This window comes from Bos indicus, chromosome 5, assembly GCF_029378745.1.
Source record: "Bos indicus isolate NIAB-ARS_2022 breed Sahiwal x Tharparkar chromosome 5, NIAB-ARS_B.indTharparkar_mat_pri_1.0, whole genome shotgun sequence".
Taxonomy (NCBI): Eukaryota; Metazoa; Chordata; class Mammalia; order Artiodactyla; family Bovidae; genus Bos; species Bos indicus.
In genome coordinates, this window is record NC_091764.1 from 44,116,546 (window position 1) to 44,133,861 (window position 17,316).

A 17,316-nucleotide genomic window follows, 5' to 3' on the forward strand; every position below is an offset into this window, starting at 1 on the left:
TCGTAACTCCAATTTGTTCCTTAGTCCTACGGCTCCATCACTTAATACCTACCTGATCGAGGGAATCTTACTTAACCTTCTGAAGCCTCACTGCTTTCCTCTATAAAACAGAAATGAGGATTTCCCTGGCGGCACAGTGGTTAAGAATCCTCCTGTTAATACCGGGGACACGGGTTCAGTCCCTGGTCCAGGAAAATCCCACTTGCTGCAGAACAACTAAGCCCGTACGCCACAACTATTGAGCCTGTGTGTCACAACTACTGAAGCCTTTGTGCCCTAGCGCCTGTGCTCCGCAACGAGAGAAGCCACCACAATGAGAAGCCTGTGCACCGCAGTGAATAGCAGCCCCTGCTCACCGCAACTAGAGAAAGACCACACAAAGCAATGAAGACCCAGCACAGCCAAAAATAAAATAGATAAAAATTATTTTAAAATAACAGAAATCAGAATAATAATTCAGTAGAAACTCATTTAACAGACCTCTACTTTATCAACTTAGAGAAATAAAGAACTTAAACTCCTCCATAAATCACTTCCTGATGTTCCTCACAGGCCGACTACCGGCACCTGGCAGTCCTCTAAGTCAACCGCTTTCTTACAGTGTCCTCAACCTTCTACTCACCAAATGAGCTGGATGCTTAACAAGAGCCAGCTGTTTGTTCCCAAATTCACGTAAGCCAACTGTACTTGTTATTGTAATTATGTAATTTAAGATTATGTAAACTGATGAATTATGAGCGTGAAAGGGGTTGTTTCTCTGAAAATTATGTTGAAAAGTTCAAAAAGATTCAAAGGCTAATTATTTTCTGAAGTTATTATGGATTTGGATGTATGTAAAAACAGCTTTAAAAGAATGGTGGAAAAAGCATAAAACTGTAGAAGGATTTTATGTAAAACATTAAAACTGCCTTTAAATTCTGTTTTATTAGAAAGGGATACTTCATAGATAAATGCCTCATGGGCATGGATTATTCTAAAAAGACAATCCAGAACTCGAATGAAAGATCCATCCATAAAGAAAAACCCTGACCCTATGGGGAACAAAGTGGTGAAAGAATGTCTATTCGAGTTAAAAATTAAAAATACATATCATTTTTTATGATCCCTTGCTAACCAACATGTCCAATCTCCTACTCAACAACACTTATGAGATCTTCACATGTAGCTACCTCAAAAATATGTAGGAATACTGTGACAACTAAAATAAAGCAAAGTGTTGGCATTAATGACATTCTACTTAAAACTTCTGTTTTAAGGGTTTTGTTAGTACTCTGATGGTCTGACTGGTACTCAAAGAATATAGCAATGCTTTCTTTCAAAAGAGAAATGTAAAAGGTACATAATTTCCTCATTATTCTGCTATTTTTGTATTTGGGTATATTTTACATACTCCACACATGATTAACCATGTAACTTCTGTGGTGGCCATCGAAAAAGTGAAGATGTCCAGTAGTCCTGAGACTGCAGGCTCCAGGGTTACACTGTAAGGATACTATTATGGTAATCCCAGGAATGTATTAATGTATCGGCGTGACCCAGCACCTAAGGCTGACAAGCAAGCAGGTAAAGTGAATGAGGTGCTGGTGTGGTGCCAGTGGAGGGAGCAGTGCTCTGTGAAGAGTTAACAGACAGATGGAAAGGACAAAGATTCAGACTGAAGAGACCAGCCAGATCATGGCAGAGGCCAGAGGAAGCAAAGCAGAAACTGGTAATCATTCTGTAGGTAACAAACCTATAAACTGAAGAGGTTACAGGCAGAGTAAAGAGAAGGAGCTGGTGACTCAACCTCCTGCACAGAACTGTTGAACACTGGCATAGATACTAAAAAGCTTTTCCAAATTACTTAAAACGAAAATCACATTTTTAAAAGTTCATGGCATTTTGATGTTACAATCAATTGTACTCTTCATAGAAAAACTGTTACATAAAGAAATGCACTCTAAAATTAGAACAAAGAAGTACCTTTTTCACCTTAAGGGGTAAAAGTTAACCCTAGTATCCAATCTAACAAAGATATAGTGAAACAGTACTAGTATTACCATGCTTTTGAAAAGCAATTTGACCAAATTCTCAGGATTAATAAACCCTCATATCCTGTGGCACCATATCACATATCTGGGAATCTGCTGTAAGAAAATGACTAAAAACATGAAGAAAAATACATGCTTTTAAGTGTTTTCTACAACATTCCTTATAACAGCAAAAATTATATATGATGATGACACAGAAATAATGTTAAATTTTAAAAAATCATAGAAGGGAATTCTCTGGCAATCCAGTGGTTAAGACTTTACGTTTCCACCGCACAGGGCATGGGTTCGTTCCTGGGAACTAATATACCACATGCTACACAGCACAGCCAAAAAATGTTTAAAAAGCAAACAAAATTGAGCATACACTATAAATATGTAAAACATCATATAAAATGGGGTATTAAAAAAATCAGAATGATGACTGTATTAGGGTGGTAGATTCAAAATCTGTTTTTCCTACCATCTAACCACCTTTCAGAAAAGTTAATTTTACATTGAGAATTAAAACAAATTGTATTTTTAAAGCATGCATTTCAAAAGGTTACACACTATACTTTCACTCATACAACGTTCTCAAAATGACAAAACGAGGGATGAGGGGATGGGCTGTGAACACAAAGAGGTAGCACTAGGGAGTTCTGTGGTGACGGAACAGTTTTGTATCGTGACTGCAGTGGTGGTTAAATATAGAGATGGGCTAGCACTGTGCAGAACTACACACACACAAAGAAACGTAGATCGTATCTGTACATGGTCTGTATTCTAGTTAACAGTACTTGTGCTTAGTCGCTCAGTCATGTCTGACTCTTTGCAACCCACTGGACTGTTTGTAGCCCACCAGGCTCCTCTGTCTGTGGGATTCTCCAGGCAAGAATACTGGAGTGGTTGCCACTTCCTTCTCCAGGGGATCTTCCCAACCCAAGGATCAAACCCATGTCTTCTGTGTCCCTTGCATTACAGGTGGATTCTTTACCTCCTGAGCCATCAGGGAAAGTCTATGTTATCAGTAATGTTAACATATGGTTAACATTACATATGGGAAACTCTAGTTAACCGTAATGTCTCAATATCAATTTCCTCATATTCCTATTGTATGACAATTATCCAAGATGTCAATATTGGGGAAACTGAGTGAAGAGTACTATTCAGGGCCCCACTATTTCTGCAACTTTCTGTAAGGCTCTACCTCAAAATAAGAGTTTTTTAAAAAAATACATGCATTTGCTTGTGTAACATTAAAGTTTGTCTGAGTGAGGGGGAGACAAGGGAATGTCAAAGAACCATGTAATACATTGACATAACTTCCAAGACACTACTTCTAGTAACTATTCATAAAACCCCATAGGAGGCAAATAGCAGTCTTTATAGCATCTGTAATTTACTTAGGTTAGGCTTTAATAAAAGACTTCAACTGAAATTAAAGTTATCAATTTTCAGAACACACTTACTGAGTAGTTTTCAGTCTCAAATTCTATACTAACACAATCCATTAAGGGTCTCAAGAATTTTCTCTCTGGCCAGGAAAATTTCAGCCGATATAAGTAAGATTTTCTTAGAAATATTCAATTTAAATATATAAATGACTAACACAGACAAAGGGATATAATAGTTCATCACCTCTGAATTGTGCTCCATGACAACTGCATCTATCTAGATTCACCATTTTCACCTCAATACCCAGCATGGTTCTTGATACCTAGTAGGGTCCCAATAATTGAAGCCAAGGGGTGAACTTGTGTCTTAATCAAGGTTCTATGCCCAAGTCCCTTCGGCTTTAACCAAGAATGGAAGGTGGAAAGTCAGAGGTAAAACGGGAGAAAAGGTGAATGTGGATAGGGCCCAGCATCCACCAATTAACCAGGTCAAGAGATTACTTAACCAATACTACATTCTAGTAATATACTACATTCCTCCAATCACCCAAATCTTAAAGATTTGCTTAACAATTAAAAAAAGAATTGAACTGATATCAGAAAATCTGCCTCACTTATCTTTATCATCTAATGCCTTCAAGAAAGCCAAATGCGGGGGAATTTCCTAGCAGTCCAAATGGTTTAGGACTCCACACTCTCATTGCTGAGGGCCATGGTTCAATCCCTAGTCAGGGAACTAAGATCCCACAAGCCATGTGGTGCAGCCAAGAAAAAGAAAGCTCCAAATTTTCTTCATTAATGGCAAATCCATTTACTTTTTAATCTAAAAAAAAAAAAAAAATCTTACCTAGAGTTATGCAAAGCTTCAGAAAAACCTTTCACACAAGCTTTAAGCTCTAAGCAACTACATAATAATACTTACAGGAGAAGGGGATGCCAGAGGATAGATAGTTAAATAGCATCACTGACTCAGTGGACATGAATTTGAGCAAACTCTGGGAAACAGTGGAAGACAGAGGACCCTGATGTGCTGCAGTCCATGGGGTAGCGAAGAGTCAGAGACAGCTTAGTGACTGAGCAACAACATACATACACATTATCCATCTGCCTACACTTATATATATATAAGTATAAAATGTGAACAAATACAATTACTTTAGAACTATTACCATGTAAGACCCTTACGTCAGACAGCAACTCCTGTCTGTATGTTATTTATTCACTCAACCATCCCAGGTACTGACAACACAGGAGACAAGACACAGACCATGCCCTAAGTTAACAGTCAATCTACCAACTTAGAAGGCAACTGTAGCTAGTTTAAAAAAATAATCTTAAGAAAACTTTAAGGGTTTGAATTCCAATGCTGCCTCTTATTAGCTATGTTTCCGAGTCTTAGTTTCCAGAACTATAAAATATGTACTTAGTTTCCAGAACTATAAAATATGTACTACTGCCATAAAGATTAAAATAAGGTCATAAAATACAGGCATACCTAAGAGATACTGCAAGTTCAGTTCCAGACCACAACAATAAAGTGAGTATCACAATAAAATGAGTCACACAAATTTTTCTCATTGCCCAGTGCATATAAAAGTTATGTTTTATGTGATCCTGTAGTCTATTAAGTGTACAACAGCATATCTAAAAGAAATGTGCATACCTTAATTTAAAAATACTTTAAACCAACTATATTTCAATAAAAAGTTGTCTTAAAAACTTTATTGCTAAAAAATGCTATCAAATGAGCCTTCAGCAAGCCACAGCAGTTAACATCAGAGATCACTGATTACACATCACCATAACAAATATAATAAGAATAATGAAAAAGTTTGAAATATTGTGAGAATTACCAAAATGTAACAAAAAAGACATGAAGCTAGCAAATGCTATTGGAGAAATAGTACCAATAGACTTGCTCAACACAGGGTTGCCACAAACCTTTGATTTGTAAAAAAATGTAATAGAGCCAAGTACAATAAAAGCAATTTTTTTAAAGAGCAATAAAACAAGGTATATATAAAAATGCCTGGCAAACTAGAAATCTTTCATACCAATGAAAGATATATTATTACTGTACTTATCTTTTTTTTTATTTTGGTGAGGACCATTTTTTAAATCTTTATTGAATTTGTTACAATATTGCTTCTGTTTTACGTTTTGGTGTTTTGGCCTCAAGGCATGTGAGATCTTAGCTCCCTGACCAGGGATCGAACCTACACCCCCTGCATTGCACTGGGTTGCCAGGGAAGTCCCACTGTACTTATTTTTTCAAGAAGAACAAAACACTAGGACCTCCCTGCAGATTGCTTATTAAATGTAAGGAGAAAAATAGTAACTACACAGTGAATAAACCAGTCAACACTCTGACCAAAAGTAAAATCACTAATGAGGGGCAAATGGACTTAATGTATATCCAGATGTAATATTCTGAGAGGGGCACATACCTTTTGTAGTAGTCTGACTGATGATAAATTAATAACCTGAAACCATGAGACAAATCCAAGTTGAACATTTTTCTATAAAACAACTTATCTATATTCTTTAATTGCATAAAAGACAAAGACAAGCTCATTTTGCAGGAGACTAAAAAGAAATGACAACTAAATACAAGATATGATCAAATCTACAGGACTGGAATTTAACAGACTAAAGTATTTACCAATATGGAGACTAAAGTATTTACCAATATGGAGACTAAAGTATTTGCCAATGTTAAATTCTTGGAATTTGATAATGGTACTGTGATTACCTAAAAGAATATCCTTATTCTTAGGAAATACACACTGAGCTATTAAGAAGTAAAAAGGTATGCAACAAACTCTTCAGTGGTTCACAAAAACAAATAATAATGTGTCTTTATGCCATAAATCAAATATGGCAAAATGTTTAAAAATGGATAAACATGGGTAAAGGATATATGAGTCTACTATATCATTCTTGCAACTTTACTGTAAGTTAGAAATCATTTCAAATTAAAAAGTTTAAGAACACAGGATACTAATCTCCAGGGGCTTACTTATAAGCTCTAAGCTATACATTAATCCTACTTTTTAAAAATCACTCTGCAAAATTAATACAGAGAACGTTCTAAGGAACTTCACAGTCAGAACACAAAATGAGTTAGGAAAGCACAGCACTACGAGCAAGAGCAAGCAGGACAACAGACTCACATTCGCAGACTTCAAACACTGGGGTTATCACACACAGTAAAAAATAAGCATATGAAGTAGATGTTCAAGAAATAAAGTACCTGAGAACATGACTAAAAAAAGAATAACTATTTTTTTAAAAAAAGAATAATCTTTAAAAGGAACTGAATACAACTTCTAGAAATGACCAAAAAAGATAGTAAATGAAATTTTCAAAAACTCAATAAACATGGTAACACAGATGAAGACATTATGCTGAGTGAAATAAACTAGACAAAATGACAAACACTGTATGAGCCACTTATATGATCATACAGAATAAATTCACAGAAGTAAAATAGTTGTTGCCAGGGGCTCAGTGAAGGGGGAATAGGGGCTTACTGTTGAATGGGTACAAATTTCATGATGATGAAAAAAGTCCTGGAGATGGACAGTGGTGATAGCTGCACAATAAGGTGAATATATTCAATGTCATGACCTGTATGCTTTAAAATGGTAAATTCTATTTATGTGTATTTTACCACAATTTTTAAAAAAGATATAATTGATAAAATAAAGTGAAAAAAACTAAATGAAACAGGTGAGCAAAACTGAGGTGAGAATTAGCTAACTGGAAGAAAAGGCACTAATTGTTGAGAACACAATACAAACAGATACAGAAATAGAAAATATAAAAGACCAATTAAAAGGCCCAATGGGTAGAGTAAAAAGATCTAACATACTTCAAAACACAAGTTCCAGACATGAAATAAAGAAGATAAAATTTGAGGAGAAAATAGCCAACAGATCTCCAAAATTGACATCAATCTTTAGATTCCAAAGCCTACTGAATACCAAACATGATAAACAGAAGAAACCATCTTTCAGACATATCAAAATAAAAGTGCAGAACACCAAGGGTAAAAAAAAAAACAATGTCAAAACTAGCTCTCATGAAACAACAGAGACAGTCATCCCTCAGTTTTCCAAAGGGGAATGTATGATTCCAAGACCCCAGAGGACACCCTCCAAAGTTCAAGTCCCTTCTACAAGACAGTGCAGTATTTGCATATAACCCAGGTATGTCCTCGGAGAAGGCACTGGCACCCCACTCCAGTACTCTTGCCTGGAAAATCCCATGGACGGAGGAGCCTGGTGGGCTGCAGTCCATGGGGTTGCTAAGAGTCAGAGACGACTGAGCGACTTCACTTTCACTTTTCACTTTCACGCACTGGAGAAGGAAATGGCAACCCACTCCAGTGTTTTTGCCTGGAGAATGTGGGCTGCTGTCTATGGGGTCGCACAGAGTTGGACATGACTGAAGCGACTTAGCAGCAGCAGCAGGTATGTCCTCAGGTATACTCCAGATTACTCAAAACACCTAATACAATGGAAATGCTATATAAACAGTTGCCAACATGCAACAAATTCAAGTTCTGCTTTTTAAACTTCCCATAATTTTTCAAATATTTCAGTTCATGGGTGGTTAAATCCAACAAGGCAAAACCTGCAGATATGGAAGGCCAACTGTATCTTTAAAGCAATGGCAAATCACATGGATTACTGATTTTTCAAAAACAATAAAAGCTAGAAGAGAATGGAGCAAGATCTATAATAAAAATAATAATAATTGCTAGCATTGAATGCACACACAAGAAAGTCACCTTCGGGAATAAGACTTTCAAACAAATAAGAAGTTTTTCAGATAACAGACCCTGTAAAGGATGTTCAGGGAGAGAGAAAATGATCTCAGATCCCAATAGGAAGTTCAAGACACAAATGAAAATGAGCAAAGACATTTGTATGTATATATGTATGTATGTATGTATGTGTATGTGTGTATTACACAGGGAAATCAAAGCAACAGTGCTTAAAACAAAAAGAATGTATAATTTGTTGGAATTCAGGGAGAACTAAAATAAAGGGAAACTACAAACTTCCAAACATGAAGAAAGAGGAAAATGGATTTTTAAAAAATACATTAACCAAAATTAAAAAGAAAAGCAAGGGAATGATTAACACAAAATTCGGATCATGGTGATTGAGGAAGCATGTCAGAGAACACAAGTGGTGATAAGTACAGAGGGGCTTCAAAGAGGCAGTGTTCTACTGTTTAAGCCAATTTAAGCTGTACATGTATTATCCTATATGCTTCTGTAATAAAAGTAAATTTTAAAAATCAACACGAAAAAAAAAAAACAAGGCTAGCAATCATTCCCTAAAAACCTAGAATATGCCCCAGAGTTTGGTATTCAAAACTGAAACAATAAAAAGACTCATTATCTTCTTTAAGAACTATTTGTGGAGTGCCTATAACTGAGCTGAGAGGTGGCATGAAGATTACTAACCTCTCTTCTTTGTCTTGTCTTCCTAACCCTAGAGAGCAGCACTGTCTAATATAGTAGTCAAAAGTAGCTGTTCACATTTAAACTCATTAAAATTAAATAAAATTTAAAAATCACTTCATCTGTAACACTAGACACACTTTAAGTGCTCAGTGGCCCATATGAGGGCCACTATATTAAATAGTACAGATAGAGAACACTTCCATCATTGCAGTAAGTTCTATTAGACAATGCTGCTATATTTTTTATAACATTAGAAATACACTGATGACTGAGCAATGTTCAATTTTTCAGATGTTCTTACTTTTATAATTATTCAATTTCCTTTCAAAGTCATGTTATTTCTATGAAACTACAGCTCCTCAGCAGTTTAAAATAGTTTGCTCTTTGTTGAGAAAAATACAGAAAGTGTGAAGACCTTTTCACTATCTCTCATGTTCCACCAAAACCATCAGAACACAAGATTTTTGTTTTCAAGAGCCAAAATTAAATAGTCAAGCATAGTGCTACTAAATTGTAATACAAGCTATGTCAAAACGAATACAAAAATCCACAGGATGAACATATGACCTTTCTTGGGGGCACCAATTTTAGCTGGCAGCACTTTAAAACACTGTTTACATACATATAAAATAGCAATGCAAAATTCATAAGAATTTTTAAAATTAAATGCTACAGACATCATGAAATTTTCACTCTGGGCACTCTGGGCTACAGCTCCAGACTTCTGAGCATACCATTCATTTCTGCCATTAGAAGCACTTTAGAGGAAAATTGCAAGCATTATTAAATAAATGAATATACGTGATTTTTTTTCATTAACCAGAATCAAAGATACATAACAAAACTATAAAACAATAGCATCCTTAATATCTAAAGGAGCAAACATCCAATTTTCTTTAAAATTAAAATACAGAGGTCCTAAGCTATTTCAGCTTAACCTGAACATTTTGCTTTAGGCATTCTAACACAAATTAAGTATTTCTACAGCACTCCCAATTTTTTAAATTACCTAACCAAAAACACTCAACGGAAGCAAATGCTAAGCCTTAATTTAACAAGCTAGGTTTGCAACTTAAGTTTTCTCCTAAACTCTAAGTGAACCAGGGGGTCAATAAGCTTCTCATCTAAACAACTGAATGCAATTTCAATAACCACTTATGCTAATAATTGTTTTGTGTCCCCAGGAGGACTTCTGAGGCTCCACTTACATAACCAATTATGCAAAGCACTGAATTATTCTCTTTCTCTAGAAAGCATTTTGAATACTGATATGCATACAAGGTTTACTTGCTACATTAAATAAAGGCTTACTTGCTACATTAAATAAAGCTTTTCTAACTCTAGCTTCAACAATTCTACAGAAGAGGTGAAAAGGAAAGCCAGTTTCTACTACTTCACTATGTCAAAGGCGAGTGACTTATTTATCTTCTTGGCTAATCAACAGAGGAATGACTGACACCAGCACCCCCAGGCAGCCCCCACAGTTCACCAGTTTCCTCCTGGGACTCTGGTTGAGAAACATAGCTTTAAACAAATAATTTGGAGCAAGTTGTTTGAACTCAACTGAAAACAAATTTGAATTGCTCCTTGAAATATGCTGTAGGTATTCATGTAAAACTTGACAAATTCAAATTCAATGAGGTGAGAATCACAATACAGCCCCTATAGGGTAATCGAAGGGTAGAATGTAAGCCAAACCTTGAATATGCATAAATATGTTGAATGAGTACTCTTCCCTAATCTCCTGGTTTTGTTTAACCAAGATTTTAGATTTCACAGAGCCATAATCTTAAAAAAAAATAAAGGGGGGGGGGGCTGGTAACTTTTATTCTGCCAAAGACATTTAAAAAGAAAATAACTACCAATTATTATCTCCATTATTTCATTTAAAAAATTAATATGCTGATACCAAAAATGGTAAAAGATAATTTTAGAAAAACATATTATCTTCTAAATTCAATAAATGTAGCTTTATGAGAAGTTCATTCATTCTCATTTCACTTCAGACAAGTGACAACTCTGTCGTGGACTGACACCACTCCACAGTCCAGCACTTGGGAACCACAGGTCTAAGCAGTTAACCTCCATTTGGAAAAAGAGAGCAACAGTAGGACATGCCCAAACCAAATATTAACCTATTCAATAATGAGGAAATCGAGGCGTTCTCCACTGGAGGGGTTTAGAGGCTCTCCCAAGATCACAGACCAAGAATTCTGACATCAGTTCAGTTCAGTTCAGTCGCTCAGTCGTGTCCGACTCTTTGCGACCCCATGGACTGCAGCATGCCAGGCCTCCCTGTCCATCACCAACTCCCGGAGTTTACGCAAACTCATGCCATAGGTCTGTCTTATATTGACATAGGTCTGTCTTATTCCAGAGTCAGAGTTCCTAATCACTATGCTAAATTTCCTCTAATATTCTTCCAGTGGTTTAAAAAAAAAAAAAAATCCATCCTAATCCAGTCACCTTTATGACCAGTGACAACCGAGGAATTTCCAAGACAGCTGGCAGGAGTGAGAGGTGTACTCCCTGGTCATCGCTCAGACTGAAGCTAAATGGAACTCCTGACCTTTGCCTTATTAATACCAGACTCACTGCAACGACGCTAACCAGCCCAGACAAAGCACACACAAACCCCACTGCCTCCAACAACACTGACACAGGACTCGGGATGTTCCCAAGTGCCTGTGACAAGAGTGAAAACATACGCCTAAAAACAACAGGCATATATTAATTCTCAAGAAGGAAATACACACTTCCATAATAATTTAAAAATATTCAACTTGCCCTCAAAAAGTTACAACTCTAAGCCCCATTCTGCAAATAACTACCATTTTTTTACACACTGATATACAGGTTCCCTTAAATATTTAAACAGGAAACCACATGAAATTCTATAAATCTATATAGTTCTTAAATACTTTCAAAATTAAAATGTATAGTTTTTAATATATGTATCATTATATGGTAAGTGTCTTATCATTCTCTCTAAAATAATCCAAACGTTAGAGACAAAACTACTCAAGTTAATCAAAAGTCCTTATAAAAGGGAGTTGGAAGAAAAATATGCAATTAAATACCATTTTCTATGAAAGGCACTTTGTCTTTGAATAATCAGAAATTCTTGATATTGAAACCAAAATTGAAAGTCATACATATAAAGAGAATACAATGACAGAGAATTTTCCAAATCCTCACATATCACTTGCCAACAAATGTCCAAAAGAAACGACCTAAAGTAACCAAAGACTAACACTGAACCAAATGAGTCTGAAACAGTCCCTCCTCCCTGAGATAGAGTAATGATAGCACAGTATTCTTGGTAGTACAGCAAGAAAGTTGTTTCCCGATCAGATTTTCAATGATCAGATTCTTTCTATGCCATTTGAGTCTACAATGCGAGGGAGCAGTACACAGACTACCAAAATTTTTACTCACTGAATAAAACTATGTATTTAGTGTCTTTTCCTTCTGTTTTAAACAGATGCCATCTAAAATAAAGGGTTCTTCTTTTTTTTTTTCTGTCTAGACTCTCCCTTGACTCTTTCATCTTCTTAAAGATTCAACGAATACATCTTATTTATATTATTCTCTACACCAATGTTTAATATATGCCTGGCACTGACCTCTCTCATGAACTCCACACCCATATTTTCAAAAAATTCTATTTTCAGTGTTTGTTAAGTATATAAAAAACTCACTATATTAAAAACTGATCCCATTATGCACCTCCTTGCCCATACTTTTAGTAATAATACCACCAGCGCCGTCACCTACAATTAAGTCACCTACAATTAAAATGAGTGAATCTTCAACCTCCACTTCCTCCAAATCTTTCCCAACAATCCCTCCTCCCGCCCACCTACCTAAATCATGATACCACCACTGCCTTTTCCTATTATTTATATTCTCTTGAAAACCGGCTTTCTACAACAAATCATTCTACATGCTACACTATTAAACCTTGGTAGTTTCTCATTACCTCCCCAATACTCCAAAATACAGCATTTAAACATGTTCTACAGTCTAGCCCCAATTTATGTTTCAAACCTCATCTCTTATTCCTCAAAATGAACCCTATATTCTGGGTAATCTGGTCCACTTACTTTCCTCTGAGTACATAATGAACTTTCCCACCTCCATACTTGTGCTCACATCATTCCCTTTATTTAAAAAGCCTTCTTCATCCACCTACTTCCAGCCCCTAAATTTTTGTCTTAGAAAAGTCTTACCCTCTGTAATGTTGAACTCAGGCTGCTGGTTTATTGGGATTAGCATGTTGTAGCAAAAACACACAAGTTTTGGCACGAGACAGACTTGTATTCAAACTAGGGCTCAGTTACCTGCTACTACAGAGTCCAGATAAGTCACTTAAGTATCAGTGACCTCATTATTAAGAAATACGCTCAGATATTGTTGTGAAGCTTAGAAAAGGTATGTAAAGCAACTAGCATAGAGCCTGCTATGCATGAAATGCTCAATAAATAATAGCTTCAGAGCTAACTTTAAAAGTATTACTACCACCTTCCATTTTACTTTAGATAAAAATGAACCCATTTTCCTTTCGTACAACTCCAAATTTAGGTCAAACCACTCACATAGGAAGTATTTATTTTTATATGCTGTAAAGTATTATACAAATATCTGACATCTCCTAGATTTCAAATTCCTGAAGACCCAAGACTTAATGTTTGCATCCTCTAATGCCTAGCAGTGGTTTTCATGAAGCACAAAGCACTCACCTCCAGTTAGAAAAAAAATTTAATATGCCTAAATATTTAATACGCTCTTCATGACTTCTGACACACCTTAGAAAATTACTGCCAAAACATGAAGCTTAGTTGTTATGGCTGTATCTTTTCTTGCTCCTACATGGTTGCCTAACAAAGTTTGATGCCTAACATGGCAATATCTGTTGAACTGACTTGAATAATATAATTTCCAATGCAAATGTTCAGTATCTGCTTAACAAATGTGAGCATAATTAAATTTACTTTGGGCATCTGATTTTTCCTTTTTCTATTCTTACAATTCTTGAAATCTTTCCCTTCAAAACACACTATCACACCTTCAGTACGAATTCATAACCGTATCTAACCTGACTCCTTTTCCAGATCCTCTCAATTTCAATATCCCAAGCACCTCAAATAGCTAAGAATCTAGTTTCTATCTAAATCTAAAAGTTGGGCAACTAGTCTTCGCTCCACAATCTTTTGCAGGGACTTTAAAAATCATCCACCCTTTACCTGTAGAAGATCAACAATGGTGAAATAAATTTTCTTGTGCATAAGACAGCTCCCTGAATCGTCACTTAAGTCTAATTTTCCCTAATTCATGAGATTACTCCCTTCCCGTGGTGGAAGGAGAATGAAATAAGTACTCCCAAAAAACTAGAGCATAAGTCCTAACACAAGCAAAAGATGAGAAGTACAGGAAAGTGTCACTGGTTTCACAAAGGTGGCATGCATATACTTCACAATGCAGAAGTAATGGTTATCTAATGGCAGTCAAAATCAACAGTAACTGTATTCCTTTATGATCATAAATTTAAAATCTCTAGTACATGTGGGAAATCCTATTTCCTACAAAGCTTTCAGGAGTAGTTTATTACCTAAAACCTGTTCGCTAAAAACAACTACCTACATCACTTTCTCCTCTACGAAAGACTCAATTTATCTGAAGTAAACACCTAATACTATAAAACAATAGCAAAAAACAAAACAAAACAACAACAAAAACACCTCTGGCCACCTGTGTGAACCTCTGCATTGCAAAAACAGCTGTAACAGTCTAAGGAATCTCCTTGGAGTTACAGGGCACAATTTTTCTTTAAAAGTTAAGAAAAATGGCAATTCCAAACATGAAGGTAAACAAGCTTTGAGAAAGGGAGGGTATAATAACTCTCCAGCCCTACGCAGTCAATTCTTACAACAACCGCAGACTGAACTCACCAAACCACTGTGACTTCAGATAGCCACAGAAATTAGGAGTGCAGATTAGAGAGTAGCATCATCTCCTAACGTCGGCGGAGAAAATAAGGGAACTTACCTGAACTCCTGATTTTCCTCAAGCAAGTTTGTTGTTTAAGAAGTGACTTCAACAACAGCTTGAGTAAACTTCCCAGTGAGTAAAGATCATGGGAGGCATGCTGGTGCCACACTGCCCTACGCCTCCAACAGCGGTCCCAAGCGCAGTCCAAACCGATCCTGAGCAACCCCTACACCAGTCTAGACGGAAAGCCTTGCAGAAGATCTCTGGCGTCTACACACGTATCGCCCCGCCCTGGGACCGAAGAGACGACACTCCTGGGACCCCAGCTAATTACCGAGCCGGACGACAGACCTAGAGGTCGCCAAAGTCAGGAACTACAGCCCACGATTGAGTCTGACGTCCAGATTCCCAGCCCCGGGTCGGACACAGAAAAACCAAATCCCAGAGACAGCGCGAGGATATAGGGGAGCAGAAATGAGGGGGCTGGATGGACCGAGGCCCAGCCCATTCTTAACTCTCCAAACAGCAACAACAGCTCCGGGAACCCACTCCCTGGCTCCGCCCCGCCCACCCCACGGCCCCCACCGCCCGCTCCTTCCAGTCCCCCGGGCTCGGCGAAAACCGCGGCGGTCGACAACCCCCTTTCTCGAACCCCGACAGCCCAGCCCGCAGCCTGGAGCCCAGAGCTGGTAGCGGGGGCCCGAGAGCGCCAACCCCGACGCGGCCCGCGGCCGTCGCAGTTCACTCCCCCGGCCACTCACCGGCTGCCCGGGAGGTGAGAGGGGCCAGGGCGCGGGTCGACCGGCGCTAAACCCCGGGCTCCCACACGGGTAGGCGCCCCTCCTCAGAGCCGACCAAGCCTCAGCGGCTGTGCCTACAAGGCCTCTCTACGGCCCGAACCCTAGAAAAGCACTTCCGGGGGAGCGGGGGAGGGAAGGGTTTTGGCACCGGAACTGCTCGCGGGCTGGAGCTGCCAGGGCCTCCCAAGCGGGGCGGGGCGGGGCCTCTGCCGCTGGCGCCCGCAAAGCCGCCCCCGGGCTCCTTGCTAACCCTTTCTGCCCCGCGGCTCCGCCTTTCCCCAAACTCCGGGTGAATCGTTTACAGCTCTTCGACGTGTTCTACTCAGGCCACCTAATTTTACAGAGGAGAAAACTGAGGCTCAGAAGATTTAGGTGCAAGGTCCAGCGCCTTCACCCGCCTTCCGACCCTCTCCAGTATTCTTAGCACTGCAGTTTGCCTCCTTTAAAAATAATAATAGTTAACATTTATTGACCGCCTATTGCGTGATAGACACTGTATTAAGCGTTTTGGCACTTAGCTCAGTTAATCGTAATCAAATCCCTTGAGGTTGGTGCTATCCTTTATTTCTGGCAGAGGAGGAAACCGGTCAAAAGAGACCAAACCCGATACCGCAAACATTAGTTCTTGATTTTAACTCATGTTGTGTGTATAAATTTCACCCATCCCTAACACGAGTTTTAAGTTCTTTGAGGACAGGAATCAAATTATATTCCTTTATTCCATCACTTGAGGCCAAGAACTGGGAAACTGGAAGCTTACTGCCTGGGTCCTATTATTTTATACTTGTATTTTTTCATCCTGGGCAAGTTGCTTTACCTCTCTAGGCCTGTTTTCCTCCTTTGTGATATGTTTAATATAGTTGCTGTGTATGTGTGTTTGCATGTGCACACACGCACACATACATGTATAATCATCTCTGGATTGTTAGAGGAACTCAAAATGAAAGTGCTATGTGCTAAGTTGCTTCAGTTGTGTCCGACTCTCTGCAACGCTATGGACGGTAGCCCACCAGGCTCCTCTGTCCATGGCATTCTTAAGGCAAGAATACTGGAGTGGGTTGCCATGCCCTCTTCTAGGGGATCTTGCCAACCCAGGGATGGAACCGGTGTCTCCTGCATTGGCAGCCAGATTCTTTACCACTAGCACCACCTGGTCTGGGTAAAAATCAACCATTCTCATACCTTGTCACTAATAGGAACAAATTTTCCTCCAGTGGAATGACTCTAGAAGGAGGTAATTTGGATAACTACAGATTACTCATAGGTGATTGAAAAGGTTAGTGAAGGAAATAAGGAAATAAAAGAGTAGAGGGCTTCCCAAGAGGACCGGTGGTAAAGAATCCGCCTGCAATGCCAGAGACATGGGTTTAATCCCTGGATCAGGAAGATCCCCTGGAGAAGGAAATAGCAACCCACTTCAGTATTCTTGCCTGGCAAATACCATGGGCAGAGGAGCCTGGCAGGCTGCAGTCCATAGGTCACGGAAGAGTTGGTGGTGGCTTAGGGACTAAACAACAGGTTTTTGCAATGGGAAAAATGAAGGTAGGTGAGCCAGACAATGTCCTGGGGCCAGCCTGGGTACTTGTGACACTGAGCTGAGACAGTTCGAGGACCCAGAGTCAGAGGACAGGCAGGAGAAG

General features: G+C 38.4%; 1 protein-coding gene across 4 annotated transcripts in view; it reads right to left on the reverse strand.

The window, feature by feature from the left end:
* The window catches only part of FRS2 (fibroblast growth factor receptor substrate 2), a 109,711-nt gene extending 93,916 nt beyond the window's left edge, over nt 1-15,795 (reverse strand). For 2 of the 4 annotated variants that reach the window (XM_019960830.2, XM_070789311.1), the window contains exon 1: nt 15,638-15,795. The gene's annotated coding sequence lies outside the window, so the exon portion shown is untranslated. Of the gene's footprint in view, nt 1-14,933; nt 15,430-15,637 lie in introns of those variants that run through there. The other 2 variants (XM_070789309.1, XM_070789310.1) reach the window with 2 other exon arrangements.
* Nucleotides 15,796-17,316: the final 1,521 nt, after the last annotated feature.